An 11689-nucleotide genomic window follows, 5' to 3' on the forward strand; every position below is an offset into this window, starting at 1 on the left:
GAGTTGGAATACAGAGAACGCAAGAGATGAATCAAAAAGCAAAACAAACAGACTTTGATCTAGTTTCACTGCTAGAAACCATATTTTTTTCTGCACCACACACACACTGGATTTGACACTTCACAGAGCAGGAATGATTTGAAATTCATTTATGAATTATTCTCCAAAACTGGAGGCTCCTCTAGTTCTCAACAATATATATTAACTTGAAGATCTGTGGCATATGATATTTTGTTATTTTTTTACCTTTTAGTCTTTATTATCATGTTATAAAATCATACAATTATTGGAGAAAAAAATCTAATGACAGACCATACTCAAATTAATGCTGATAATGATAATTATGTATAATGCGGACCGATATTATAACGTTAGTTAATTTCTAAAAGGGAATCTAACAAAGACATTGACAGCACCTCGGCTAAGCTCATTCAGGACCATAGACCTAAATGGGTTCTCATAACAAAGATAAGTGTCAACGGGCAGATTTTCCTGGAAACCTAAGAATGGACTCAACTTCAGCAACATGAATCTGCAGAATTCTAACACTTTATTGTTCTTTTTTAACTGTTGGGTTTTGCCAAAAATCTCTAACTGAATTTATTGGTGAGCTATCACATCTCTATTGCCTCCATACTCAGCTGGCAGAACGGGGTCAATACGGACTGCGGTTCCCGACTACAAAACCTTGGTCGGGCTTTGACCCCTAGTATCATATAAACACACACATAAGACATGGAAAAACTTGTAGAATTGCCAGAAATGTGCTTTAAACAGAAGAAAAAAAAATCACAGCCCCATGCAAAATGTGTAGAATTGCAGGAAATTTGCTTTAAATCTGCAAGATTTTCTCTCTGCTAACAAAAGAAGTGTGAACAGTTTGGGGTTACATGGTGAGGGTTTGTTACTACGCCGATAAATGACAATATCCATTCAGACCTTTGCCACCTAAGAAATCTGTGTGACCGGACCTCTCAAAAAGTACTGTAGGGAAGACCGGGGATGGTTGTAACACCCTAAATATCTCCAATCAGGAACAAGCTAAAATCATGTGACCCACTGTGCACATGCTCAGTTTATTCCTCAACCCTCATGTGAAGAAGCAAGACCCTTCGATAAACTCTGCAGATTTTATTGATAAATATCAGATTTAGTAAGAAAGTAATTTTCACCAAGCATATGCCCCAGGACTACCATCCCACTGTCACAACTGTGACTCTGATTGAGTGAACATGTCCAACATTCACACACGCTCACCACCACTCTATCTCTCTCAAAATCACTCACACACACACACACACACACACACACACACACACACACACACACACACACACACACCACACACACACACACACACACACACACACACACACACACACACACACACACACACACACACACAAATTCAGTTGTTTAGTACAGATGTTGTTGTTTAGTTGAGAAGGGCCAGTTAATGGAGTGTAAAAATAATATACATTTTAGGATTTGTATTATGACCTTATTTTTGCAACACAAAACGTTAAACATGGCAATATTGTTCTCATGTTCTCAATAAAGGCTTTCAATTTCTTGTTGCATTTCATGATTTAAACTGTTACATTTCACCCCAAGCCCTGTTACAGCTGACCCATGAGGTGGCGTAAATTGTAACATTTCACTCCTTGCATTTGAGACAAAGTCACACCTTGTCTGTTTGATTTAGAGAGATAATACCAATACCAATTTGTAGCAGACAGATGGAGGTTGTTCCTATCACATTTTGAATGTAGTAACTCAGGATCATTAGGGTATATGCTTACAACAGGCTGTGGATGAATGGTCACATCATTCATCCTAAATGGGGCATGCTGAACCTCGATATCGTATCTCATAGTTGAGGTGAAACAAGAAACTAAACGGGGTGATGAAGATTACCACTGATTAACATTATCCTTCATAGCCACTGAGAAAGAGAGGAGGGAATAAGAAGATCCAGATTTAATGACAAGCAAAAGGAGGCAGTAGATGTGTTAGGACCAGTGAAGGAGCGTCTCTGCAAGCCTAATGTGTCTGTTAGACAGTCTTCTACTGCCCTCTTCTGGTGAGTATGAACTCCTCCTTTATTATTTACACGCCAACTAGTACAAACTCCCCTAATCATAACAACACAGAATATGAATTGGTAATACATTAAATATACAGGGATGGAAGAACATAAAATACTTTCTATGCCGATAAGACATGTTTTATTGAACAATTGCTAGAGATCAATCCAGAGAGCAGACACAAAACCATAGTGTCCATTCACATAGCCTTCTTACTTCCAGCACCATCATATCCACCTAAGGCAGTATAATTATAATGAGGACACCCAGAGTGTTTTCCTAATGAGACACCCCTGTACTGGCTGTCTCATTATCTCTGGGCCTGACGGGGAGACAGGTTGCTATGCTTGTTACTGTTCTTATTGCTGCTTCAGAATGGTCAGAGCCACCTGTCACCCCGGTAGAGTATAATGACATAGAGAATGAGCCCCAAACCACCACAGGCTGCTCTTACTATTATCACCTCAATGGGCATTGCATGTAAGAGCTCCAAAAAGACAGATGAGAGTAGAGGTGAGCCGTACTCTTAATAAAGTTATCAAGCGTGATTAACACCTCAAACGGCTGCTCTCATCATTTCTGCTTGACATTTTCTCTGTAGCTTTTTGATGGACTTTTTCTGTTCTTCTCAAATGCTCGACTACTTCTTACTTAATACATACAGTACCAGTCAAAAGTTTGGACACACCTACTCATTCAAGGGTTTTTCTTTATTTTTACTATTTTCTACATTGTAGAATAATAGTGAAGACATCAGAACTATGAAATAACATATACTGCTCAAAAAAATAAAGGGAACACTTAAACAACACATCCTAGATCTGAATGAAAGAAATAATCTTATTAAATACTTTTTTCTTTACATAGTTGAATGTGCTGAGAACAAAATCACACAAAAATAATCAATGGAAATGCAATTTATCAACCCATGGAGGTCTGGATTTGGAGTCACACTCAAAATTAAAGTGGAAAACCACACTACAGGCTGATCCAACTTTGATGTAATGTCCTTAAAACAAGTCAAAATGAGGCTCAGTAGTGTGTGTGGCATCCACGTGCCTGTATGACCTCCCTACAACGCCTGGGCATGCTCCTGATGAGGTGGCGGATGGTCTCCTGAGGGATCTCCTCCCAGACCTGGACTAAAGCATCCGCCAACTCCTGGACAATCTGTGGTGCAACGTGGCGTTGGTGGATGGAGCGAGAAATGATGTCCCAGATGTGCTCAATTGGATTCAGGTCTGGGGAACGGGCGGGCCAGTCCATAGCATCAATGCCTTCCTCTTGCAGGAACTGCTGACACACTCCAGCCACACGAGGTCTAGCATTGTCTTGCATTAGGAGGAACCCAGGGCCAACCGCACCTGCATATGGTCTCACAAGGGGTCTGAGGATCTCATCTCGGTACCTAATGGCAGTCAGGCTACCTCTGGCGAGCACATGGAGGGCTGTGCGGCCCCCCAAAGAAATGCCACCCCATACCATGACTGACCCACCGCCAAACCGGTCATGCTGGAGGATGTTGCAGGCAGCAGAACGTTCTCCACGGCGTCTCCAGACTCTGTCACGTCTGTCACGTGCTCAGTGTGAACCTGCTTTCATCTGTGAAGAGCACAGGGCGCCAGTGGCGAATTTGCCAATCTTTGTGTTCTCTGGCAAATGCCAAAAGTCCTGCACGGTATTGGGCTGTAAGCACAACCCCCACCTGTGGACGTCGGTCCCTCATACCACCCTCATGGAGTCTGTTTCTGACCGTTTGAGCAGACACATGCACATTTGTGGCCTGCTGGAGGTCATTTTGCAGGGCTCTGGCAGTGCTTCTCCTGCTCCTCCTTGCACAAAGGAGGAGGTAGCGGTCCTGCTGCTGGGTTGTTGCCCTCCTACAGCCTCCTCCACGTCTCCTGATGTACTGGCCTGTCTCCTGGTAGCGCCTCCATGCTCTGGACACTACGCTGACAGACACAGCAAACCTTCTTGCCACAACTCGCATTGATGTGCCATCCTGGATGAGCTGCACTACCTGAGCCACTTGTGTGGGTTGTAGACTCCGTCTCATGCTACCACTAGAGTGAAATCACCGCCAGCATTCAAAAGTGACCAAAACATCAGCCAGGAAGCATAGGAACTGAGAAGTGGTCTGTGGTCCCCACCTGCAGAACCACTCCTTTATTGGGGGTGTCTTGCTAATTGCCTATAATTTCCACCTGTTGTCTATTCCATTTGCACAACAGCATGTGAAATTTATTGTCAATCAGTGTTGCTTCCTAAGTGGACAGTTTGATTTCACAGAAGTGTGATTGACTTGGAGTTACATTGTGTTCTTTAAGTGTTCCCTTTATTTTTTTGAGCAGTGTATATGGAGTAATGTAGTAACCAAAAAAGTGTAAAAGAAATCAAAATGTATTTTATATTTGAGATTCTTCAAAGTAGTCACCCTTTGCCTTGATGACAGCTTTGCACACTCTTGGCATTCTCTCAAGCAGCTTTATGAGGTAGTCACCTGAAATGCATTTCAATTAACAGGTGTGCCTTTTTAAAAGTGAATTTGTGGAATTTCTTTCCCTCTTAATGCGTTTGAGACAATCAGTTGTGTTGTGACAAGGTAGAGGGGGTGTACAGAAGACAGCCCTATTTGGTAAAAGACCAAGTCTATGTTATGGCAAGAACAGCTCAAATAAGCAAAGAGAAATGACAGTCCATCATTACTTTAAGACATGAAGGTCAGTCAATACAGAACATTTCAAGAACTTTGAAAGTTTCTTCAGGTGCAGTCGCAAAACAATTAAGCGCAATGATGAAACTGGCTCTCATGAGGACCGCCACAGGAAAGGAAGACCCAGAGTTACCTCTGGTGCAGAAGATAAGTTCATTAGAGTTAACTGCACCTCAGATTGCAGCCCAAATAAATGCTTCACAGAGTTCAAGTAACAGACACATCAACATCTACTGTTCAGAGGAGACTGCGTGAATCAGGCCTTCATGGTCGAATTGCTGCAAAGAACCCACTACTAAAGGACACCAATAATAAGAAGAGACTTGCTTGTGCCAAGAAACACAAGCAATGGACATTAGACCAGTGGAAATCTGTCCTTTGGTCTGATGAGTCCAAATTTGAGATTTTTGGTTCTTTGTCTTTGTGAGACACAGAGTAGGTGAACGGATGATCTCCGCATTTGTGGTTCCCACCGTGAAGCATGGAGGAGGAGGTGTGATGGTGTGGGGGTGCTTTGCTGGTGACACTGTCTGTGATTTTTTTAGAATTGAAGGCACACTTAACCAGCATGGCTACCACAGCATTCTGCAGCGATACACCATCCCATCTGGTTTGCACTTAGTGGGACTATCATTTCTTTTTCAACATGACAATGACCCAACACACTTCCAGGCTGTGTAAGGGCTATTTGACCAAGAAGGAGAGTGATGGAGTGCTGCATCAAATGACCTGGCCTGCACAATCACCAGACCTCAACCCAATTGAGATGGTTTGGGATGAGTTGGACCGCAGAGTGAAGGATAAGCAGCCAACAAGTGCTCAGCATACGTGGGACCTCCTTCAAGACTGTTGGAAAAGCATTCCAGGTGAAGCTGGTTGAGAGAATGCAAAGAGTGTCATCAAGGCGACGGGTGGCTACTTTGAAGAATGTTGTTTAACACTTTTTTTAGTTACTACATGATTCCATATGTGTTATTTCATCGTTTTGATGTCTTTACTAGTATTCTACAATGTAGAAAATAGTCAAATAAAGAATAACATTTGTTTAATTATCTGTGACAATAACAGGCATATTGGGGTTATACTTTGTACAATGAGAAAGCATTGGAACTCAGCTAGTGCAACGAGAAATGTAGAGTTGGTGTGAGACCATGGATGGCCAGAAGTGGGCAGTAGACTATTTCCCTGTGTTCAGAGGGGAATCCAACCACCTCCTCTCCACCCCACCCCCCCGGTCTGGCTGAGGAATGGAGGGATGGAGTTTGTGTTGTGGGCATGATGAAGGGCATGCGGGGGTGGAGGAATGGGAAATGGGACGGCTCCTGCCAGCTGCTCCACTAACGTGACAGAGACAGGTGCTGCACATTTATCCCTCAGTCAGCCCAGGTACTTCCACAGACACATAGAGACACATTCATGGACAGACATTCATTCATCACACATACCAGGGTTAGCCAACACACCAGCTATCTTCACTCTTGTTATAGGCCTACTGTACCCACTGGGCACAGAAGTCAATTCAACGTCTATTCCACTTTGGTTCAAAGTAATTTCATTGAAATGACGTGGAAACAACGTTGATTCAACCAGTGTGCCCAGTATATACTTAAACTTTAACACACTTCAACTTTTACATTAGTTTCAATAGTCTGTGTTTCACACTTTATTCACCTTATTTCTTCCATAATAATTCCATTGCTCCACACAAGTAGATTTAAACAACCTTTAAACCACAGTGTAGCTGTGGGTCTTGCCTCCCAGAACCATGCTGGATGGACAGCTTTAGTACATTGGGAAACATGGTGTAATGCAGGGCCGTGCACAGACCTTTCAGGGGACAGGTGCTCAAACTGAAAAAAGGGCATAGGCCTATTTATTTCAGCAACAACACACTCATCACAAATTGTAAGCAAGCTAGTAACAGTGCTTCCTAAAGACATGATTGACATTGGGAAAAGAGGGTGGGTTATCAGCTGATCATTGATGTTGATGATTGATGTAAATCTTAGCTAGCTCTATTTTTTTTATTTTTTTTTAATAATTGGGATTTATCTTCAATGCTTTTAAATAATAACTTAATAATTTAACTCAAGATATATGGCTGGCTGGTTAGTGTCTTGTGTGGATATTTTAGTATACACTAGGCCTACCTGTGTTGCTGCTGCTGACTGAGGAAGGGATGGAGTTGGGTCGGAGGGAGGGTCGTTGATGCAGCCGCTCCCCTCTGTCGCTGGAACCTGGACTCAGGTGTAAATGTAACATAGTAAATGTAAATCTGTCTGCCTCCATTTAGTATGATATTTTACATTTCGTATGTTATGTATTCATTTGTGGATGTCCGTCATCCATCTCGTATGATATGTTAGGAATTACAATTTGTACAATATGTTACGAATTTGAAATACATATGATATGTTATGAATTCCAATTTGTTGTGGCTAATGTTAGCTAGGTAGCTAGGTGGCTAACACTTACCTTTGGGTTGCTAGACGTTTGCGTTATATGTCCACCAATCCACCCACACCAGCCAACCGCCTTTCATTTTTGCTGGAGCCCTTTCTTGCAGTCAAATGACCAAATCTCCCTCTAATGGCCTCATGGGTGGAATGTTATACATTTTTTCATAATTAATAAATATTCTTCTTTTTTTTTACTCTGAAAATCTGGTGTTTCTATGTCAAATGGTTTAGTTATATTTCTGTCTTCTGTGATGCATATAGAGTGTTATATTGGGATGCAAACAAAAAATGGAATACATTTCAACTCTATATCTGACATGGTACAAGTGTCTTCTTATTTTTTGTTGTCCATGACCATGTCTGTGAGGTGTATACTTTTGTTTCCAAGTAGATTTGTTTAAGACTACTAATAAACACTCTGTGTGACCCTGATTTACCCTGCTGCAGTAAATTAAGTAACCTTCTGTCTTATATAACCCAACCAAACGTAACATATATGATACTAATTTGACTGTCCCAGATTTACATTTACTATGTTACATCTAGTCTATGAGACCAGGCTGGTCATTCTGGTTCTCTGCTGAACATATCAGCCAACCAGATCAAATGTTCATGATGATGTACAGTATATTAAGTCTTAATCAAATGTTATACAATGGGTGGGTCTAATCCTGAATGTTAATTGGTTAAAACCGCATTCCAGCCGGTGTCTATTCCACAAGTTACCACCAGCTAAATCTATGACGTTAAAATGCCTATTTACTCTGTTCCATCTGACTGCGCAATCCACTGTCTCAACTTGATCTCCACTATAAAAAGCATGTCTGTCTCTGTGACATTTGCAATATTGTTTCAATATTCAAATTCGATCTCCAGCTGTCCCATAGTAATGAATGTGTGGGGAGTCGGGATGAGACAGGATGAGACAGACAGGCAGGCAGCATTTCTCAGACAGTCGAAATCATGAATCAGCTGGCATAATTTTTAAGGATATATACAAAGAAATGTAAATTGAAAAAAGGTCAAACGAAACGAGGCCGAAATCGCGCCTCATTAGCTCATTGTTATGGATGTCTGCTGATTTTGTACATTTGCCCACTGACAAAGAAATGATCAGTCTATAATTTTAATGGTAGGTTTATTTCAACAGTGAGAGACAGAATAACAACAAAAATATCCAGAAAAACGCATGTCAAAAATGTTATTAATTGATTTGCATTTTAATGAGGGAAATAAGTATTTGACCCCCTCTCAATCAGAAAGATTTCTGGCTCCCAGGTGTCTTTTATACAGGTGACGAGCTGAGATTAGGAGCACACTCTTAAAGGGAGTGCTCCTAATCTCAGTTTGTTACCTGTATAAAAGACACCTGTCCACAGAAGCAATCAATCAATCAGATTCCAAACTCTCCACCATAGCCAAGACCAAAGAGCTCTCCAAGGATGTCAGGGACAAGATTGTTGACCTACACAAGGCTGGAATGGGCTACAAGACCATCGCCAAGCAAGTTGGTGAGAAGGTGACAACAGTTGGTGTGATTATTCGCAAATGGAAGAAACACAAAAGAACTGTCAATCTCCCTCGGCCTGGGGCTCCATGCAAGATCTCACCTCGTGGAGTTGCAATGATCATGAGAACGGTGAGGAATCAGCCCAGAACTACACGGGAGGATCTTGTCAATGATCTCAAGGCAGCTGGGACCATAGTCACCAAGAAAACAATTGGTAACACACTACGCCGTGAAGGACTGAAATCCTGCAGCGCCCACAAGGTCCCCCTGCTCAAGAAAGCACATATACATGCCTGTCTGAAGTTGCCAATGAACATCTGAATGATTCAGAGGACAACTGGGTGAAAGTGTTGTGGTCAGATGAGACCAAAATGGAGCTCTTTGGCATCAACTCAACTCGCAGTGTTTGGAGGAGGAGGAATGCTGCCTATGACCCCAAGAACACCATCCCCACAGTCAAACATGGAGGTGGAAACATTATGCTTTGGGGGTGTTTTTCTGCTAAGGGGACAGGACAACTTCCCCGCATCAAATGGACGATGGATGGGGCCATGTACTGTCAAATCTTGGGTGAGAACCTCCTTCCCTCAGTCAGAGCATTGAAAATGGGTCGTGGATGGGTATTCCAGCATGACAATGACCCAAAACACATGGCCAAGGCAACAAAGGAGTGGCTCAAGAAGAAGCACATTAAGGTCCTGGACTGGCCTAGCCAGTCTCCAGACCTTAATCCCATAGAAAATCTGTGGAGGGAACTGAAGGTTCGAGTTGCCAAACGTCAGCCTCGAAACCTTAATGACTTGGAGAAGATCTGCAAAGAGGAGTGGGACAAAATCCCTCCTGAGATGTGTGCAAACCTGGTGGCCAACTACAAGAAACGTCTGACCTCTGTGATTGCCAACAAGAGTTTTGCCACCAAGTACTAAGTCATGTTTTGCAGAGGGGTCAAATACTTATTTCCCTCATTAAAATGCAAATCAATTTATAACATTTTTGACATGCGTTTTTCTGGATTTTTTGGTTGTTATTCTGTCTCTCACTGTTCAAATAAACCTACCATTAAAATTATAGACTGATCATTTCTTTGTCAGTGGGCAAACGTACAAAATCAGCAGGGGATCAAATACTTTTTTCCCTCACTGTATCCAAATAAATGCCACTAGAAGACTGCTTAAACAAATGCAAATGCAGCTACTTTGCTGTTATTCTAGCTGCAGAATAAGTTAGCCGTAGTTGGCTAGCTAGCAAGCAAGGGATAAGAATGTTTCCAGCCAGTATCGCAATGGAACATTTAGAATGAACGACTGGGTCACGTCCATAGATACAGAACAAAAAGACTGAACGACTGGGTCGTGTCTCTAGCAACCAAACTCTAGCAACCAAACAAATGACCAGCCGGCTCAGGTAGCAACCCTAGATTCGTGTCAGGACTAGATGAATAAATTCATCAAAATAACGTTTTTAATGAAAATATGCCAATCATTATTTGAATATGTTGGTAAGCCATTCTATAAATGTGATAATGCCCTCGAAGCCGGTGTTTGGAGGCCCTTGACGAACAATATATCCGCCAAACACCGGCGTCTCGGGCATTATCACTTAATTATTCTGCTGTGACAGTACTGTTGATATGTAAACTAGGTAGCTAGCGACACTCGACCGGTGACAGTATCTCAAGCCATGCATGTTTCAGTACAGTGCAGATTAAGCGCAACCAACGGATGAGGTGGGGGTGGGTGATGAGGGGTTGCGAACTTGACAACGCTACAACGACTTGTGGGCAATGGGTTCAGAAGAACAACGACAAAACTTTATACAAAAAAAATTATACCATCACCCAAAAGGACACTTGGCGAGTGGGAGGACAAGGGGGCATGTGCTGGGCACAGGTGGACTACTATCTGTGCAAGTGCCTGGTGTAAAGTCGTAATGGTGTTTACTCCCAGCTACCCATTTTAACCTGAGACCCTAGAGAACACGCAGAAACAGCGGTGATGAACATTGAGAGTAGCGTGGAGAACAGTGTGGTTTTCAGATCCCACGCTGCTTCCCAGTTCTTCCCTCAGTCTCCCCTCTCCTCACCTCTGGCCGCCTCATATCAATCAGCAGTCAGCGCAGAGGGTGAAAAACAGAGATCAGTAAGTGAGCAGCAATCCCTGAGGAGAAAAACAACAGTCTGGACTGGGTGAGAGATCTAGCTCCACATCTCTACAAACTTAACAACACTACCTCCTCCTCTCTGCTCTTTAAAGATTCCACATAACAGCAGAGTCAAGCACCCTTCAAGGATGCTTTTTTTGAGAGATTCAGCACGTTGAAAGATTCCTCACTGCCGTAAAAGAAGTGCCATACTATAATGCACAGAAAGCAGTAGATCTTCTTCACCCACTGTTTTGACATGGTGTTCCAAACAGCTGAAGATGAAAGGGTGTTGGGAAAATGGTCTGTATTTCTGAGGGCCCGACATACACATAACAGAACTGCATGGACAGTAAAGGTTGGCACTCTTAGGACATTTAATTACCTCCAGCTGGGAAACAGGCTTGTGTCTGTGACAGAGTTAGTGAAAAGCAGATGACCTGTTCAGAACGGTAGAGAGAGGACCTTTCACGAACTGAATTTAGGGAGTTCAGTCAGATGACGTAGTTTTGGACATGTGTTCTGTTTGCAACAATGAATATTTTATTAGTACGTTGAGGATGAGTGCAGTGTTGAGTGTGAGTTTGTACATACAGTAGAGGCTCCTCCTGGGCTGTGTGGCCGAGGTCAGGTACAGCAGTCAGGCCAGAGAAGAGCCGTGACAGACTGAACACTGCTGCTGAGGACTGACCTTCACCAGGGCTCTCTCAACACATCACAGCCACCAGCTGCTCTTCCGCTCTCCTCTCCACACTCCTTTATTTCCCTCTTTCTCTCTTGT

This window comes from Salmo salar, chromosome 11, assembly GCF_965601325.2.
Source record: "Salmo salar chromosome 11, fSalSal1, whole genome shotgun sequence".
Lineage (NCBI taxonomy): Eukaryota > Metazoa > Chordata > Actinopteri > Salmoniformes > Salmonidae > Salmo > Salmo salar.